Source organism: Microcaecilia unicolor, chromosome 9 (genome assembly GCF_901765095.1).
Source record: "Microcaecilia unicolor chromosome 9, aMicUni1.1, whole genome shotgun sequence".
Classification (NCBI taxonomy): domain Eukaryota; kingdom Metazoa; phylum Chordata; class Amphibia; order Gymnophiona; family Siphonopidae; genus Microcaecilia; species Microcaecilia unicolor.
Genome location: NC_044039.1, coordinates 205,098,261 through 205,118,943, shown reverse-complemented (window position 1 = coordinate 205,118,943; position 20,683 = coordinate 205,098,261). Strand labels below are relative to the sequence as shown.

The 20,683-nt window shown below is 44.4% G+C and overlaps 1 protein-coding gene across 2 annotated transcripts in view; it reads right to left on the bottom strand.

The window, feature by feature from the left end:
• PRIMA1 (proline rich membrane anchor 1) overlaps positions 1–20,683 on the bottom strand; it is an 86,583-nt gene that overhangs the window by 6,303 nt on the left and 59,597 nt on the right. Inside the window, exon 5 of one of the 2 annotated variants that reach the window (XR_003943379.1) lies at positions 480–1,676. The exons of the other annotated variant lie outside the window; for it this stretch is intronic. The gene's annotated coding sequence lies outside the window, so the exon portion shown is untranslated. The remainder of the gene's footprint in view (positions 1–479; positions 1,677–20,683) is intronic. 2 annotated transcript variants of the gene reach the window in all.

Sequence of the window (20,683 nt, the reverse complement as noted above, 5' to 3'; positions counted from 1 at the left end):
GCCCAGCTCGGTGATAGCGGCGGTGTGGGCAGCAGCTCACTTGCTTATGATGACAATAAAGAATTTGACTGTCATTATAAGCAAAAATAAAGGCGTATAACGCAGCACTGAAATCCACAATACGGCACTGCAAATAACAAAGCAATCTCTACAGCAATGTGAAAAACATGTTGAATATAACTCTCCCCCTTCACAGACCCCTGAAAAACTCCCCAAACCCACCCCCCCAACTCCCCTTACGTCCCCCCTCCCCAATCTTCTCCTAACGGCGAGAATGCAAAACAACATACACTTCACAAGTTTGCTATTGTTTTGGACAAACCAATATGGCAGCAAGTTCCGCCCACTTGCTTCAGGCCAGATAATAGGCCAGATAAGCTCCTACCACCTCCTGTCATAAAACCTCCTTGCTTAGACCAACAGAATGACTGAAATGCAAACACAACACAACACATTCTACATTAAAGGACTAAGAATACCTGTGCATAAAACAGTGACCGTCAAAACCTAATTTGAAAATCCAAAGTGAGGATAAACGGATCCAGTATAGTTTCTAGTGGAACACTCACAGCTGAGAAATACAAGACAGCGTGAATTACACACAAAGGTTGCCAGAGTTGGTGGTCTCTTCTCTGGAGAGGGCAATTCTGACCTATGACATGGACACTCGTTTATGCTTTGTTCACCTATCAGGAGAGATTCACCTGCAGCGGCTTGCACTGCAGTTGAGTCTGCATTGCTCAGGTACACAAGAAAGGTTGGACTTTTAATCCTGCTCATTCACTGAACATCACCGAGCGTATGTATTCCCTCAAAAGTCTACAGCAAGTTCTTTCTAGAAGTAGAATTACATTTTGCTCCAAGTGTGGTGAAGACGCACAATGTTACAAAGAATGGAAACTCAAAGCCCAAACAGTAAACCACAGAGAAAGAGGCTGACTGTGAAGTAATCATATTCAAAGCACCCTTTAAAAATAGTCTTTAATATCGATCCTTAACGGTTCTACTTTATCCTTTTCCTGTACAATGTCTTCAGCTACTGTAAATTGCATAGTCGTGAGACTGCAGGTGAATTTCCTGGATTCATTGACAAGGGCATGCAGGGTTTTTCTTGTGGTTGCTTCATCAAAAAGTCTTCCTTTAATGATAATAATCCAAAGCTGCTATCATACAGTGTGGGAACAGGGCAGAGACAGATGCAAGCAGGTGAGGTCTCCAATGCTCTAAAGATGAAACCAGTGAGTCACTGCTTCTTAAACACTTTCTCTTCACGGCAGGAAATCCTACCCAAGCCGTTCTTTGCAGATAATTAGTCAAAGCAAGCAGACAGGCCACTTTGATGCTGATGCTTTTACTAAGAGATGCTATGCATGGCGGTTGCGTCTTTCTGAGGCCTTTTCTCCAAGCAGTGCTGTGACTATTGTCTACTTGACAATCCAACGGACTGAAGCACCATGTACCTTCCTTCTCTTAAGAAAGTCCAACCACAAGGCTCTTTTTCATTTTTCTTTTCGCACAGCGTATTTGGTGTCCTTTGAAAAGTTTCATGTCTCCCGTTACTTTCAGGCTTCAAAGATCATACCACTGCATTGTTAACATCCAGCGGTATGTTGTTCTGGGACATCACGGCACAGTCAGCCCGACTCGTTCCGTTCTCTTCCTTGTGTAGTGGTTTCCTTGGATGGACAGTGGGAAACAGAAAAGGAGAACAGAGAATTAAGGGCATTTCAGAAGTTACTAGGAGCATTCCTGGGAGGGACTCCTATATTAACCCACGCCATCTTTTGCTATCTTGGGATGGTTGTATCTCCATTTATCATGCAAAAGAACACTTCAGGTGAACAGTGGACAACTTTCAAAGTCATTTATCCAGGTAAATTAGTCTGAAAATAGCCTTCCTCACTCTTGCTAAAAGCACAAACAGGTTTGCTTTTTCCTTTTAATTGGATTGAAGGAATGTGTTCCTGGGTGCAGAGAGAGCAATAATCAGGGCCAGACCAACCAATGGGCACAGCTAGGCGGTCACCTAAGGTAGCAGTTTCTTGCAGCAGCGAAGAAAAACTCCAGTCAAAGCAAAACAATAGATTCCGACAGCCCAAAAAAATTAAAAGACCCATCAGGGCGACTTTTACCTGCAGGAAAGATCAGTCATTTTCAAGCAGCCCATTTACCCAGGTAAATGACTTTGGGGAAACTGCCCTCATGAATATTTAAAAGCATGATATACTGCATAGGGACAGATTAGGGGCCTGAAGGTTAATTGAGGGGAGGGAGGGGTAAGGCTGAAAGTTCACTTAGGACACCTAATACCCTTGCACTGGCTTGGCCCTGGCAATAATCATCATCATAATTATTATTTTTTTAATTATACACCCTTGCAGCAATCCCCAGCAAACTGAACCACCACTAATAGCCATCAATAAACCTTCTAGGCATCAGCTATAGAAAGCAGCAGGACTACTTGCCACAACTAGGGTTACCATATTTTGTCCCCCAAAAAGGAGGACACATGCCCCGCCCACCACACACCCCACCCCGCCCCGTCACACCCACACCCCACCCCACTCCCTGTCACACCCCACCCCACTCCCTGTCACACCCCACCCCACTCCCTGTCATGCCCACGCTCCACCCCCTGTCACATTTTCCCCTCCCTCCTGTCACACACCCCTTCACCCCCCCTCCCCGTCACCCCCCTCCCCTTACCTTACTACTGCCCTGGTGGTCTAGTGACCTCTTCGTGGCAGGAAAGAGCCCCCTCTGCCCTGCATGCATCCTTCCTGTTGCTGATCTTCGGCGCCGATTCAAAATGGCCGCCGAGAGTGGAAGTCTCGTGAGGTCACTTCAACTCTCGGCGGCTATTTTGAATCGGCACCGAGGTCAGCAACAGGAAGGAAGCATGCAGGGCAGCGCTCCGGGCAGGAAAGAGGGGGCTCTTTCCTGCCCCAAAGGCGGAAGAGGTCACTAGACCACCAGGGCAATAGTAAGTAAGGGGAGGGGAGGCTAGCAATCTGCCCGTTTGTCTGGATTTCTGGACAAACGGGCAGGCTGGTGGGCGGGTCATTCTATGACCCGCCCACCAGCCTGCCCGTTTGTCCAGAATCCGGACAAACGGGCAGATTGGCAAAACCCGCCCGGTTGCCCGGACATGTCCTGAAAAAGAGGACATGTCCGGGTAAATCCAGACATATGGTAACCCTAGCAACAACCCATATCCAGTGATGATCACTTAATCCCTGTATTACTAAATCTATGACTGTTTGAAAGCACACACTTTGTGGGGTGGTAGGGATAAACAGCAGGAAAGATAAATTAAGGTCAAATTTAGGTCTGTGGTTCTTTTTTCCTGTCTATTATTTATTCAATCGGTCCAGTGGGTTCTCATCATACTGTCAAGGCGATAACTAACACAGTGTTCTCATTAAGTACCTTCAGGATGAATTTTTCCTAGCTGAAACATTGTATGAAATATGCTGCTACCTTCAGGTTATCATTTATTTAAAAATTTTTAATATCATCTGACTGTATGTGATCATAAAATAATAATTACAATAGAAAAGATCGCCATAATAAAGATAGGACAGACATAACATTCATACAGTAGTAGAAGAAAATCATGGAGCAAACAACTGGGCTCTACGGCCTGTTGAACCTTTGAAGAAATGACTTGGATCGCCCTCTCCCGCTCTGCCCCATGGCTGTGAACATTGCTTCCACAGCCCTGGCCAACCCAAGGAACCAAAGGTCTGACTTAGGAATGGAACAGACCATATTGTCTATCCGTCTGCCTATACATGCCATCTTCTATCCCTTCCTCTTCCTTAGAAATCCTACGTACTTGTCCCAAACTTTCTTGAATTCTGATAGACTGTCTCCCCCACCTCCACCGAGAGGCTGTTCCGCACATTCACCACCTTTTCCGTGAAGAAGTATTTCCTCAGGTTATTTCTGAGTCTATCATCTTTTGCCTTCATCCTATGCCCACTCATTCTAGAACTTCCGTTCATAAGTACATAAGTACATAAGTAATGCCATACTGGGAAAAGACCAAGGGTCCATCGAGCCCAGCATCTTGTCCACGACAGCGGCCAATCCAGGCCAAGGGCACCTGGCAAGCTTCCCAAACGTACAAACATTCTATACATGTTATTCCTGGGATTTTGGATTTTTCCAAGTCTGCGAAACCGTCCAACCCCTTTTTAAACTCTGCTAAGCTAACCGCCTTCACCACATTTTCCGGCAATGAATTCCAGAGTTTAATTACACGTTGGGTGAAGAAACATTTTCTCCGATTTGTTTTAAATTTACTACACTGTAGTTTAATCGCATGCCCCCTAGTCCTAGTATTTTTGGAAAGCGTGAACAGACGCTTCACATCCACCTATTCCACTCCACTCATTATTTTATATACCTCTATCATGTCTCCCCTCAGCCGTCTCTTCTCCAAGCTGAATAGCCCTAGCCTCCTTAGTCTTTCTTCATAGGGAAGTCGTCCCATCCCCGCTATCATTTTAGTCGCCCTTCGCTGCACCTTTTCCAATTCTACTATATCTTTCTTGAGATGCGGCGACCAGAATTGAGCACAATACTCAAGGTGCAGTCGCACCATGGAGCGATACAACGGCATTATAACATCCTCACACCTGTTTTCCATACCTTTCCTAATAATACCCAACATTCTATTCGCTTTCCTAGCCGCAGCAGCACACTGAGCAGAAGGTTTCAGCGTGTTATCGACGACGACACCCAGATCCCTTTCTTGGTCCGTAACTCCTAACGTGGAACCTTGCATGACGTAGCTATAATTCGGGTTCTTTTTTCCCACATGCATCACCTTGCACTTGCTCACATTAAACGTTCAAGTAAAAGAGTCTCTTGCAGGCATTAATGCCATGGAAGTATTTAATCCTCTCTATCATATCTCCCCTCACCCACCTTTCTTCCAAAGTACACATACTGAGATCTTTAAGTCTGTCCCCATAAACCTTATGAAGAAGACCACTAACCATTTTAGTAGCCACCTTCTGGACCGATTCCATCCTGTTTATATTTTGCATGGTGGTGCCCACCACTGGCTACTAGGCTGGCCCTGTGTATATTCTTTCATAACATATATAGTCATACGGTATTCCTCCTCCTCCTCCTCCTCCTTTCCCTCCTTTCAGCCCCACACACCATAACAAAATTTTGAAGGCGATCTTGGCAAGCAAGTTTACCGTGATAACTTATGTTTGATATGTACGGCCTCAGCTTTTATTAAAACATCAAATACAAATATGTAAACTTTATTCCTAGGAGCCACAAAGACACAGAACACATAAATTACTCATAATAACTTCTAGAACTGAAATCGTTGAGTCTTAAATTAACAATTAGCATTGTACATCTCTAATGACTGTTGAGTGTGTTGTGGGAGATGAGCAGGGAATAGTTTCTAAGCCTGCAGTCTAAGACTAATCTAACTGAGGCCTTCCATCATAAGTCAGCCTCTGAAAACCTATTAGCTGTATGACAGTTTCTTATGGCATGCCTTCCCTCATGATTTTGCTTCTTAGATTCATGAAGTAGTCATAATCTTGGAATAGTTGTTCCATGAGTGAGGTGTGAGGCCGTTCAATTGGAGTCACCTCTGAGAAAAGGATGGGCACCGGTGGGGGACAGAAAGGCGGCTGCCCCATTGCTGCATGAGCTGCAAAAGTACACTTTCCTCCACTCCACTCCAAAAGCAAGTCCAGTCAGCAGTGCCTTTTTCGTAAATGTCAGCAGCCAACAACACTAAAAAGAGCGGTGGTGCGCCCCCTACTGGAAAAGTGCTTAATCGACCAGGACAAGCTCGAAAACTAGTGACCAGTCTCTAACATTCTTTTCCTGGCAAAACTTATAGAAAGGACAGTCTGCCGTCAACTCGACAACTGGCTAATTGAAAGTAATTGACTAGACCCATGTCAATCTGGCTTCAGATCTGGGTACGGAACAGAGACACTTCTTCTGTCCTTTCTTGATGATCTGCACAGAAATCGTGACAGGGGATCTGCCTTGATACTAGTGTTGCTGGATTTCTCGGCCATCTTCGACACTGTGGATCATAATATCACGCTTACAAGATTGGCAGAAACAGGTGTCAGTGGCACAGTACTAACATGGTTTAAATCCTATTTGTCAGACAGACAACAACCAGTTCTTTTCAGCAACAGCACATTATTTATTTACTAGTAAAAAAGGCCTGTTTCTGACACAAATGAAACAGGCACTAGCAAGGTTTTCCTCGGAGTGTGTATGTTTGAGAGAGTGTGTGTGAGAGTGACTGTGTGAGAGAGAGTGAATGTGCGAGTGTGTGTGTGTGTGTGTGTGTGTGTGAGAGAGAGAGAGAGAGAGTGAGTCTGGGTGCGAGTGTGTCTGAGAGAGAGAGAGTGTGTGTGTGAGAATGAGAGTGTATGCAAGTGTGTATGTGAGACACAGTGTGAGAGAGAGAGTGTGTTTCACACAGATACAGTGTGTGCGAGAGAGAGTGTGTGTGAGACACAGACTCTCTGTGAGACTGAGTGTATGAGACTAAGAGAGTGTGTGAGTGACTGTGTGACACATAGAGAGTGAATGTGATACAGTGTGACACATAGAGAGTGAATGTGATACAGTGTGAGACATAGAGTGTGTGAGAGACAGTGTGTGAGAGTGAGAAAGACATTGACTGTGAGAGAGAGAGAGAGAGTGTGTGTGTGTGACAGAGCTACCTCCTCCCTCTCTCTGGTGTCAGCCCCCCCCCCCCCCCCTCTCTCTCTCTGGTGTCTGAGCATTACTGTGCAGGACGCTGAGCTCTGGCTGTGCTTCAAGGAACTGACCAATCCTATTTAATAGAATGCACCTCCAACATTCTGAAGCCAAGAAACCTCGTGTGGTTGGTCACTTCTGCTTGTGATGAACCCGGAAGTATGTGATGTCAATTCAGGAGATGGATACAGAGAGCAGGAATGCCTCAGCCATGCAGTCAGCTTCAGAATGTTGGAGGTGCCTTTTATTATGTAGGATTTGTTACATTTGTACCCCACATTTTCCCACCTATTTGCAGGCTCAATGTGGGTTACATAGTACCGTAAAGGTGTTCGTCAGTCGGTTGATAACAAATACATCACCTTGGGCACTGGACTGTGGAGTGCCACAAGGATCCATACTGTCTCCCATTTTATTTAATATCTACCTCAAGCCTCTGGCTGAGCTTCTTCGGTCGATGGACACAAAAGTCTACATCCATGCTGATGATGTGCAGCTACTCACGGCCACTGAACCAGAGCTACCCACAGCTCTGTGTAAACTGTCTGCCTGCCTAACCGCAACTCAGGAATGGGCAAATAATAACAAACACTGCCTGAATCCAAGCAAAAAAAAAACCCCCAGATTATTTGGGTACATAACACAAGTGCAGAAATACCTGACTTCAAAGTATCTTTTGGGAAGTATGAACTCCCCCTAAAATCACAGGTCAGGAATCTTGGGATACTGCTAGACTCATCACTCATTCTGATCTTAAACAACCTTTAAAAATTGTTTCTATCACCTATGGCAGCTACGAATTCTCTCTCTATATATTTAAAACACGAGTCTGACCACAGTGGTCCATACCATGTTGACATCACATCACACCCTTCCTGCAGAAACTACACTGCCTACCAGTATCTTACAGGGCTAAATTTAAAACTCTATGTTTGATTTTCAAAACCCTCAGACAAAATGCGCCAGAATACTTAAAGAATAAGTTAGCCCTTTAAACACCTTTGATCCTCTCAAGGATCATCACTATCTGTCCCCTCATCAAAAAAAAATTTACAATGTGATACCCGCCAGCGAGCCTTCTCGGGAGTAGCTCCTACACTCTGGAATTTATTCCTAGAGGGGCGACATATTTATTTGTTGCATTTGTATCCCACGTTTTTCCCGCATATTTGTAGGCTCAATGTGGCTTACATAGTACCGGAAGGCATTTGGCGGCTCCGGTGAGAACACTACAAAGTGATATTGTGGGAGGATAGAGTTCCTGTGGCAAAGTCACGTTTAGGGAAGCTTGCAGTGGAGGAAATGAGTTATGTCCATTATGTACTTTAATTTTGTTGTGTCGCAGAGATCAGGCATTTAGGTTGGATCGGCAGGGTATGCCTTTTTGAATAGGTTAGTTTTTAGTGATTTCCGGAAGTTTAGGTGGTTATGCGTCGTTTTCAAGGCTTTTGGTAATGCGTTTCAGAGTTGTGTGCTTATGTAGGAAAAGCTGGATGCGTAAGTTGATTTGTATTTGAGGCCTTTGCAGCTTGGGTAATGCAGATTCAGATATGTTCATGTTGATTTTGAGGTGTTTCTAGTTGGTAAGTTGATTAGGTCTGTCATATAACCAGGGGCTTCTCCGTATATTATTTTGTGAACTATGGTGCAGATTTTGAAGGCAATGCGTTCTTTAATTGGGAGCCAGTGTAGTTTTTCGAGGAGGGGTTTTGCGCTTTCATATCGCATTTTTCCAAATATAAGCCTAGCCGCCATGTTCTGAGCGGTCTGAAGCTTCTTTAAAGTCTGTTCCTTGCATCCCACGTAAATTCCGTTGCAGTAATCTAGGTGGCTGAGTACCATTGATTGTACCAGGTTGCGAAATGTATCACATAGGAAGAATTGTTTCAGTCATTTGTGTTTCCACATTGAGTGGAACATTTTCTTTGTTGTGGATGCCACTTGGCTCTCTAGCATTAAGTTATGGTCTATTGTAACTCCAAGGATTTTCAGGCTGTCTGAGATAGGAAGGGTGTAGTCTGGGATGTTGATAGTTGTGGGGTTGTCCGCGCTGTGTTGTGATGAGAGGATGAGACAGTGCGTTTTTTCTTTGTTGAGTTTTAGTTGAAATGCATTTGCCCATGAGTTCATGATGTTTAAGCTGAGTTTGATTTCGTTGGTGATTTCAGTCAGTTTGGATTTGTACGGAATGTATATTATGACATCGTCTGCATATATGAATGGGTTAAGGCCTAGGGTGGATAAGGATTTGGCTAGTGGGGGTCATCATTAGGTTGAAGAGGATTGGTGATAGCGGTGATCCTTGTGGAACTCCACAGTCTGCTTTCTACGGTGTTGAAATGCTAGAGTTTGATTTTACTTGGTAGGTTCTTGTAGCTAGGAAGACCTTGATCCAGTTAAGTATGCTTCCACCAAAGTCTGTCTCTTCTCCCAAGTCTTTAATACATAGGGTGACTGATTATACACCCATTCAGCACCTGGACTAGCTTACTACAAACACTATAATTTAGACCAGTTCCTTTTATTTTGATTAACTGTACAAAATACTTCCCTTTAGTTTAGCCACCCATTTATTTATCCCAACTGACTCTTTACAACGCATCTTGTTCCTATCTATATATATCTGCATTTGGCCCCTCGGCTATACGGTAAGCTGTATTATAGAAAAGCAGTCGTATCATAGCAACGTTATTTGAATGTTCTAATTGTGGGCTTATTAGAGATTTCATCACTATTATGCTTACATCATATTATATCTCTGTTATTTGAATTTCAGTGCTGTTAAATGTGTATATTTTTGATCCTGTTTCATGATAGTTCTATTATTAGGTCTCAATTTGCTGCTTTCAAGTTTTCCTCGTTCATTCTATCTCTATACCTGTTCATTTTACTATTGTTATTCTGTTAACAAAATTGTAAGTTTGATGTTAAACTGTATCTACTGTACACTGCCTTGGGTGAATCTCTTCATAAAGGCAGTTAATAAATCCCAATAAATAAATCTTTATTTGGTGAAATCCCCAACACAAAAAGACAAACAGCAAACATACGCACAAAAAAAAAAAGAAAGGTTAGCAAAAAAGAGGGGGGAAAAACTAAACTAGTAAAACTTTAAAAAGCAGGATCAGTTTAAAATGTAAGGAGTCGATATTCAAAGTGATTTACCAGCTCATTTTCGAAGGAGATCGCCGGCCATCTTCCGACACAAATCGGGAGATGGCTGGCCATCTCCTGAACCCGGCCAAATCGGTATAATCGAAAGCCGATTTTAGATGGCACCAATTGCTTTCCGTCGCGGAGCCAGCCAAACTTCAAGGGGGCGTTTCGGTAGGGTAGCGAAGGCGGGATGGGGGCGTGATTTGAGATGGTCGGCTTCTCCTGATAATGGAAAAAAGAAAGCCGGCCTTGACGAGCATTTCACCGGCTTCACTTGGTTCCTTTTTTTTCAGGACCAAGCTTCAAAAAGGTGCCCCAAATGACCAAATGACCGCCGGAGGGAATCGGGGATGACCTCCCCTTATTCCCCCAGTGTTCACCAACCCCCTCTCACCCAAAAAAAACCAAACATTTTTTGCCAGCCTGAAATGTCATACCTAGCTCCTTGACAGCAGTATGCAGGTCCCTGGAGCAGTATTTAGTGGGTGCAGTGCACTTCAGGCAGGTGGACCCAGGCCCACCCCCCCTACCTGTTACACTTATGGTGGTAAATGTTAAGCCCTCCAAACCTCCCCCAAACCCACTATACCCATATGTAGGTGCCCCCTTCACCCATAAGGGCTATGGTAGTGGTGTACAGTTGTGGGGAGTGGGTTTTGGGGAGGATTTGGGGGGGGGGCTCAGCACCCAAGGTAAGGGAGCTATGTACCTGGGAGCTATTTTTGAAGTCCACTGCAGTGCCCCCTAGGGTGCCCGGTTGGTGTCCTGGCATGTGAAGGGGACCATTGCAAAATGCTGGCTCCTCCCACGACCAAATGTAAAGTGTAAGAATACATCAACTCATGTATCAACTGTGCCAGAAATGAGCACCAGTGGGGCTTGCTCTTGCCTTTTCTGGTTCCTGAGCAACCATGGTCAGATATTGCCTTGGTTTTTGTCACCAATCTTCCACCTTCTCATGGGTATTCCAATATCTGGGTAGCAGTAGATCACTTCTCTAAGATGGCACCCTTTGTTCCCCTGAACTCTCTTCCATCAGCTGCTTCCTTGGCCCAGCTCTTTGTGAAGGAGATTTTTCATCTCCATGGACTGTTGCAATGCATAGTCAGTGATCGTGGAATTCAGTTCACCTCTTACTTCTGGCAGAAACTATGTAAGAACTTCGGCATCCAGTTGGAATTCTCCTCAACCTATCACCCTCAGTCTAACGCCCAGACAGAGACGGTAAACAAGACACTAAAGAGCTTCCTCCTACATTAATAAGGGCCAAGATGACTGGACACCTCTACTTCCTTGGGCCGAGTTCTCCTATAACAACTACGTTAGTACAGCAACCAGTACTTCTCCCTTCTATGTGATATATGGGCAACATCCACAGATTCCAATACTGGTCCACCTTTCCTCCTTCACACCCGCGGTCCATCAAGTGGCTGAAGATATCCGGGAAATCTGGCACCAGATTCAGTGACCACTCATGCAAATTTCAACCAGCTACAAGAAGCAGGCTGATCACAAGCGACAGCCAGCTCCCACATTTCACCCTGGGAAGAAGGTGTGATTGAGCACCAGACACCTTCAGCTCAAGGTGCCCTCTCAGAAGTTCGAACCCAGGCTCAGCTGGGTCCAGTTACTTATCAGTTATGTCTTCCCTCACCGTGCGCATTCACACCACCTTCCACGTCTCCCTGCTAAAACCTGTAGTGTTACTGATAGCAGCAGCTACAGACCCTCCACCACCTAAACTGGCACTCGCCACAGACCCTGAGTTCAATTGGATGCTAAGAGAATCAAGGGGAGACTACACTATCTCCTGGCCTAGAAACGGTATGGACCAAAAGATAACACATGGGAACCTGCTGTCAACATGCGAGCCCCAGTACTCATTAGGCATTTTCTTCGCCGTTATCCCCTTAAGTCCAAACCTAGAGGGTTGGGATGGGGTGCTGTGATGCCCCTCCCCTGGTTCATGAAGCTAGCATGGGAATAGCTGCAGCGCAGCGGGCAGGAAAGAACATCCCCCCCACCCCCCCGTAGAGGCCACCAGACTATCAGGACCCCTCAGGTAGGACCGGGGCAGTGGGAGCATGGGGGGCTCAGACCACCCTCAGTCTGCCCTTGGTTCATGGTCTATCCAATCATGATGAAAGTCAGCTCCCTGCTGCTTGTCAGAACCTTGAGCCCCCTGGGCTCTAACGACTCATTCTACCAACAGTGGCAAAAATCCCCCAGATCCCAATTAGCTGGGCCTTTCATAGTGCCCTCCAAAACACAGAATCTGAGGTCCCGCCAGCACTGGCAGACATCTTGGCCCATCCTACATTGCATTATTTTATTATGAAGTTCAGACTAGGAGCAGGGGGCCCATAAATGTCTTCTTCAGACTGCTATTCTCCCACTGCTACAGATCCCTCTTTATTTATTTATTAAGCATTTACGTCACGCTTTTCCAAGTTGTGTTACATCCAGGTACAGTACGTATTTTCCCCGTCTATACTGGGCTCACAATCTAAGTTTGTACCTGAAGCGATGGTGGGTAAACTGACTTGCACAAGGTCGCAAGGAGCCCAGCAGGATTTGAATCAAGCTGCCCTAGCTCACATCCTGTTCCTCTAACCATTAGGCTACTTCTTTACTCTTCTGCATCCTTGAATTTCAAAGCTGTTAATGGTAATTATTATCACTAAAAACACCAAGTGATTCATAAGTGATGCAACACAGGGGCCACTTAAAACACTTTAAAATAACCTTTTTGGTTAATTTGTTTTAGTATTGCTTCCTGCTTTCTTGGATGCTTTAAGTAGCTCCTCTTTCTCTGTACAACGTGGCCACCGGGAGCTGAATGCGCTTGTTTGAGCAAGACAAGGTTCATTCGCTTGTTGCATGAGGATACAGTACAGTGGCGTAGCCACACGGCCCACCCACTTAGGGCTCAGGCCCATCCAACAGTAGCACATGGTAATGAAAATGCTGCTCTCCACAATACTGGCACCTTCGCATGCTCAGTTTTCAGCGCACGCCTGCTGCAGACGACCAAGGTGGAGACTGGAGAGAAGCATTTTCCCAACAGGTGAGATATTTTTTTGATGTGGGGGTGGGGGAGAGAACATTTGGTGCCCACTCACTTCTTGCCTAGGCCCACCCAAAATCTGCTGTCTGGCTACGCCCCTGATACAGTAAAGGTTTATGACAAATCTCACCTTCTGATCCCATGTTTGAACCTTCAGTCTACATTTTGATTTCCTCTGTAAAGAAATGGCTACTTTATGGAGGGCTGTCGCACAACACGAAAAGAACTACTTCCAATTGAATAGTGTGCTAATACACTTCAAGTGCTTATATTATTGTTCAAAATAAATAAAAATTAAATAAAATAAAGGAGGAAAAGACCTCAAAAGCCCAAAGAGCAGAAGAATGACAAATGGCATGCTGGCACGTTGGATGTTGAAACTCCCTTGACAAAGCCGGAAGGCGAAACGGGTCCCTGTCGGGAGCGATGGAATTGAGTTAAGTGCCTTACGTGCTGTTTATTATTTTAAATGAAAAACTGAAAAGATGAAAGTGAAAATACAACATAATTAAGAAGAAAGGGGGTTTTCTGACCTATGATGAAGCAGTTGCCCGTTTAGTTCTAAAGTGTCTGTGCACTGTCACTGAGCACATTGGGCTTTTGAGGTCATAAGTACATATAAGTACATAAGTATTGCCACACTGGGACAGACCAAAGGTCCATCAAGCCCAGCATCCTGTTTCCAATCCAGGTCACAAGTACCTGGCAAGATCCCGAAAAAGTTCAATACATTTTATGCTGCTTATCCCAGAAATAAGCAGTGGATTTTCCACAAGTCAATTTAATAATGGTCTATGGACTTTTCCTTTAGGAAGCCGGCCAGACCTTTTTAAAACCCCGCTAAGCTAACCGCCTTTACCACATTCTCTGGCAACGAATTCCAGAGTGAGTGAAGAAAGATTTTCTCCAATGCGTATTAAATTTACTACTTTGTAGGTTCATCACATACCCCCTAGTCCTAGTATTTTTGGAGTAAACAAACGATTCACGTCTACCCGTTCCACTCCACTCATTATTTTATAGGCCTCTATCATATCTCCGCTCAGCCGTCTTTTCTCCAAGCTGAAGAGCCCTTTCCTCATAGGGAAGTCGTCCCATCCCCTTTATCATTTCCATCGCCCTTCTCTGTACCTTTTCTAATTCCACTATATCTTTTCTTCCTTTATTTTGTGTTTTTGAACAATAATATAAGCATTTGAAGTGTATTAGCACACTGGTCAATTGGAAATTGTTCTTTATGGAGGAAGCAAATTAACTGCACAGTAGATGAGGGGAAAGAAAGATCAACTGGATGATCCTCTCTGCTCTTGATTACGTCTGCCTGGCTATTCAGAGGCACTTTGGTGTACATTCATATGCATGCAGGGGTAGCCATGACTTCTCACAGGGCTTGCTTCGGAAAAATAGGTTTTCAGCATGCATCACTGGCAGCATGTAGTGCCTCAAGCATCTGCTGTTGATCAAATTAATTGGATTTTTCCTTATCGGTTAAATGTTCTGTCTTTGGCCCACAGCGTTATCTTATAAATTCTGAGCAAGCTGACATACTGATAGAAGCTATGGAGCAGAAAGTCCATAAGCAGCACTGAGATTGTTCCCTTTACTCACTCTGTTTTGTCTAGAAGAAAATTTCATCACCAAACAATAGGAGTGATATATAATTATTGGAAAATCCAAATCACATACTAAGCATAATTCCCATGGTATGAGATGTTAATGTCTTGCTACAAATTCCCTTAAAAAGAAAACCTCTTGGAATATTTGAAATGTGCTCATACATCTTCAGAGGGGCTGTCGCAGACACGTCCGCCTGAAAGCATCCCAAAGCAACTAATAATCACGCATTATTCAGTATTTTACTTTCTGTATCATATTGTGCTAGATATAACAAAGTGTATTAAAATCCCTTAACTTCTGAGCCAGCTTGATTGGGTCCCGTTACGGACCATGTGTTACGAGCTTGCCGTTTGAAGAAACCCAACTCGAATACTCCAAAACGGCTGCAGGCACCCCTAATTTGCCGGGGTGTCTGTTTTTTTGAGTTTTAAGAGAAGAATTAGGGGTGCCTGCAGCCATTTTGGAGTATTCATGTTGGGTTTCTTCAAACAGCAAGCTCGTAACACATGGTCCGTGACGGGACCCAATCAAGCTGGCTCAGAAGTTAAGGGATTTTAATACACTTTGTTATATCTAGCACGATATGACACAGAAAGTAAAATACTGAATAATGCGTGATGATTAGTTGCTTTGGGATGCTTTCAGGCCGACGTGTCTGCGACAGCCCCTCTGAAAATTTATGAGCACATTTCAAATATTCCAAGAGGTTTTCTTTTTAAGGGAATTTGTAGCAAGATATTAACATGTCATTATGCTTAGTAAATAGAAGAAAATTTAAAGCAGGTGTGGGGTGGGAGTTGGGGGCAATGTCTAGCTTGTCAAGGTGGCATCCTTTCTAAAGTTGTCCCTATAGTGACATGTGGTGACTCTGCACTCTCTTCGCGGCACATTCCTTCCCGTGACATCCACTTGCTCATATTACGCTAATAGTCTTGCAGTGGCATGTTTGCAGCACTACACTGCCCAACAGTGTTACTTCATAGGGTGATATTGAGAATTTTGTAGGGTTACCAGAGGGCTCCAGGTCATCCGAAGCAGGCTCAGCCAGTCTACTACTACTACTACTACTATTTAGCATTTCTATAGCGCTACAAAGCATACTGAGTGCTGCACAAACATAGAAGAAAGACAGTCCCTGCTCAAAGAGCTATGTAATAAAAGTGAGCCAAGTATAGGACAATCAAGCCATTGTGACATCACTGATGAGGTTGGCTCTTATTGGTGGCCTGAGGCATTATGACATCACAATATTAGCTCTGGTTACAAGAGACTACTACTATTACTATTTATCACTTCTATAGCGCTACAAGGCATACGCAGCGCTGCACAAACATAGAAGAAAGACAGTCCCTGCTCAAAGAGCTTACAATCTAATAGACAAAAAATAAAGTAATCAAATCAATTAATATGTACAGGAAAGAGGAGAGGAGGGTAGGTGGAGGCAAGTGGTTACAAGTCAAAAGCAATGTTAAAGAGGTGGGCTTTCAGTCTAGATTTAAAGGTGGCCAAGGATGGGGCAAGACGTAGGGGCTCAGGAAGTTTATTCCAGGCGTAGGGTGCAGCGAGACCGAAGGCGCGAAGTCCTGATTGTATGCCCATTACACTCCATGAAAGTAAAACCAGGACGGGCTCAGTCTGCTTCTTCTGATGACCTGGAGCCCTCTGGTAACCCTACAAAATTCTCAATATCACCCTATGAAACCGGGATTCACAACCCAGTCCTCAGGACACATCTAACCAGTCCGTTTTTTCAACATATCCACAATGAATAGGCACGTGATAGACTTTGCATAGAATGGAGGTACTTATTTGTTTATTGATTTATTGCACTTGTATCCCACATTTTCCCACCTATTTGCAGGCTCAATGTGGCTTACAGAGTCCTGTTATGGCATCGACATTACAGGGTATAGTATACAGTTGGTGTTACAAAGAGATCAAGAATGACAAAAAAGAACTAAGCAGACAATTACAGAACGAAGATATTCGGCATCAGGGTGAGATGGTGTTGTATTATAGTTAAGCAATGGGTTCTGACGGTAGGCTTTGTTGAAGAGATAGGTTTTCAGGGATTTGCGAAAGTTATTTATTTCGTTAATTGTTTTCAAGTTAGTTGGTAGTGCATTCCACAGCTGCGTGCTCATGTAGGCAAAGCTGGTCGCATGTGTTAGTTTGTATTTTAATCCTTTACAGCTGGGGAAGTGTAGATTAAGAAATGTACGGGCAGATCTTTTAGCGTTTCTGGGTGGGAGGTCCACAAGATTTAGCATGCAGGTCGGGGCATCTCCGTGAATGATTTTATGAACAATCGTACAGATCTTGAACGCGATACGTTCTTTGAGTGGGAGCCAGTATAATTTCTCTCTTAGGGGTTTTGCACTTTCATATTTTGTTTTTCCAAATATGAGTCTGGCTGCGGTGTTTTGGGCTGTTTGAAGTTTCTTGATGGTCTGTTCTTTACATCCTGCGTAGTGGGCGTTACAGTAATCCAGGTGGCTTTGTACCATTGACTGTACTAAGTTCCGAAAAATGGCTCTGGGGAAGAAAGGTTTTACTCTTTCGAGTTGCCACATGGAGTGGAACATCTTCTTAGTTGTATTCTTCACATGGTTTTCGAGTGTGAGATTTCGATCAATGGTGACTCCAAGAATTTTCAGAGTATTTGAAACAGGAAGGGAAAAGTTTGCTGTACTGCATCTCAGGCCAGTTTACTGTGGACATCCTGAAAACCTGGCTGCCTAGGTGTGTCCCAAGGACTGAGTTGAGAGAACCCTAAAGGAAAAGCAACTGAAAAAAGAAAGGCAGAGCTGCTGAAAACATTTATTCAGCACTCTCTTCCCTTATCCAACCAAACAGATTTGGAAGAGCAGCAGACAGAGCATAGATCTACTGTGGAAGGCTGGGAGGGGGAAGGGGGAGGAAAAGGTCAGTAAGATACTGAGGAAACACCCACACAAACATGTAGCACATTAATTTTAATCACCCACTAACCCTGACTCAGCATAGCAGCGGTCTGAGTCTAAAGCAGCAATGTTCAGATTCTGTCTGAATGTACTTTTCATGACCTCAGAGCTGACTGCAGTAAGTGACACAAGCTTCCTGGCCTGCCCTTGGTGTTCTGCTTCACTCCTGGACCTCTTAATACTAAAGTGCAAATGAGACCTGTGCTAACGAAAATGTTCAAAATGCCCAAAACATGAACAAACCATGACATTTTGGCATTTTGAGGTTTGTTTGGGTTTGTTTTTGCAAATAAATTCCCAAATTTCATCCTTTGCGCTCTTTCTAACTTGCTGCACATAGACTGTTACACTTAAAATTGTACTAAATTGAGGAATTAATATCAAGAGTATGATGCTGTTGAGGTGAAAGGGGAGCTGATGAGCACTTTTAGCCAGATGATGCTCCCTCAACATTGACAGAAGAACATAAGAGTAGCCATACTGGGTCAGAGCAATGGTCCATCTAGCCCAGTATCCTGTTTTCCAAACAGTGGCCCAGCCAGGTCACAAGTACCTGGCAGAAACCCAAATCGTGGCAACATTCCATATAGAACCCCAAAGAATAGCAAGGTTCTGGAATCCTAAAGAGTAACAAGATTCCATGCAGAATCTCAAAGAGTAGCAACATTCCATGTAGAACTCCAAAGAATAGCAAGATTCTGGAATCCTAAGGAGTGACAAGATTCCATGCAGAATCTCAGAGTAGCAACATTCCATACTACAAATCCCAGGGCAAGCAATTACTTCCCATGTCTGTCTCAATAGCAGACTATGGACTTTTCCTCCAGGAATCTGTCCAAATCTTTTTTAAACGCAGGTTCGCTAACTGCTGTTACTGCATCCTCCGGGAAAGAGTTCCAGAGCTTAACTATTTGTTCAGTGAAAAAAAAATATTTCCTCCTGTTTGTTTTAAAAGTATTTCCATGTAACTTCCTCAAATGTCCCCTAGTCTTCGTACTTTTGGAACGAGTAAAAAATCAATTTACTTCTACTCATTCTATGCCACTCAGGATGTTGTAGACATCAATCATATCTCCCCTCATCCGTCTCACTTTGGGGGTAATTGTATAATTGTATTGCCTATATGTAGGTGCCTAGAGGGCACTTGATAGACGTATGTTCAATAACAGAGAATAGGCGCCAACTTTCCTTTATAGAAAACTGTGACCACTTACGCCAACCACAGAGTTTGAATAAATGTGTGCACCTACATGCCTGTGATACGCACATACCCTCAGATTCTATATATTGCGCCTAGCATTCTGCGCCAAAATCCACACGTATTCTATAACAAATTGGCTTAACAAGCCAATCAGCGTTTTAAACAGCACTTAACAAGCAATAGCGAGCGATAATTGGCTATAATTAGAATTTACATGCATAACTTGCTAAGTGTATTCTGTAACACACAGCATCTAAATTCTAATGCGCAGAGCCAAAAATGGGCATGGTTATGGGTGGGGAAATGGGTATTGCATGGGTATTCCAAAAATTACCTGTACCATTAAAGAATACACCCCTCTGCACTTAAATCTACAAGCTGGCATTTATGTCACGTTTCCCTTGGCGTAAATGGATGCGCGTAGTTCTAGGCACTGGGATATCAACTAAGTGTATTCTTTATACTGCACTTAAATCTAGGCGCAGCTTATAGAATACGCTTAGGCGGAAATTTATTCCACGTGGATTTTTCAGGTGCTATATATAGAATTTAACCTACAACTTTTAGGGGTCGATATTCTGCTGGTGGCGGTGAGCTTTTTTGTGGCATTCTCCCCAAATGTTCAATGACAGGCCATGTCTGGGTGCCAGCACTGAAGATCTGGTTTTATGCAGTTAAGTGAGATATTCAGTACTTAAGTCCCTAAGCACCAACCGCATAAAGACAGGGCTGACTTTTCTGCAGCAGTGGCATAGCTACATGGGACCACGGGGGCCTGGGCCCCCATAGATTTGGCCCTGGACCCCCTGCCGACGACCCTCTAGATCCCCCCACCCCCGCCAACCCTCCCCCGCTGCCGCCGTCACCTACCTTTGCTGGCGGGGGACCCCAATCCCCACCAGCCGAGGTCCTCTTCTTCCCGCGAGGGCTTCATTCTGTTTCTGACGTCCTGCACGTTGTACGTGTAAGCCATCTTGCAAGGCTTCGTTCTGGTTCTGTGAGTCTGACGTCCTGCACGTACAACATGCAGGACGTCAGAAACAGAACGAAGACTTCGCGGGAAGAAGACAACCTCAGCTGGCGGGGATTGGGGTCCCCCGCCAGCAAAGGTAGCCCACGGCGACAGTGGCGGTGGGGGAGGGCTGGCAGCGCGAGGGGGGGTCGAGAGGGTCGTCGGTAGGGGTCGTCAAAGTTGGTGGTGGCGGCGGGGAGGGGGGTCAGCGGCTAAAATGTGCCCCCTTACCTCGGGCTCTGGACCCCCTTCCCGCCGAAGTCTGGCTACGCCCCTGTTATGCAGTCCAATCTGACTGCTAAACTTAGGCGGTTAAGTGCTAAATATTGACACTTAACCGCATAAGTGCCGACTCTGTCCCTGCTTCCGGAGCACCCACAAAATAGCTGGCTCTTAATTTAATGGTCTGCGGTGATATTCAGCAGCACTAATGGGTTAAGAGTCGCTAAATATGAATGGAGAGCCCTGAACAAGTGATTTATCAGCCCGATTAAATCGTTTTGAATATCGACCCCCTCGTATTCTATAGGTTACACAAGTAAAGGTGTGCCCCACCGAGATTCCGTTCACCTGTAAAACACGCGGTATGGTGCTCATTTTTAAAACAGATGAAATCTCAAAATTGCCACCCAAAAATATCCATCTAAATTATGATTTTCAAAAGGCAGAATTTGGACGTTTTACACTACAGTTCCTACAAATAGCAAGGGGGGTGTTTTGGTGGGACTAAGGTGGGAGCAAAATTAGGACGTCTTTCAGCGATAAAGGACTGGGAAGTTTATTCAAGAACCTCCTATGTTAAAGGCTTTGCTGAAATTCATGTAACCTACATCTAGTGTGTATCCTTGATCCAATTCTCCAATCACCCAAAGAAATAAATCTGATTCATTTGACACAGT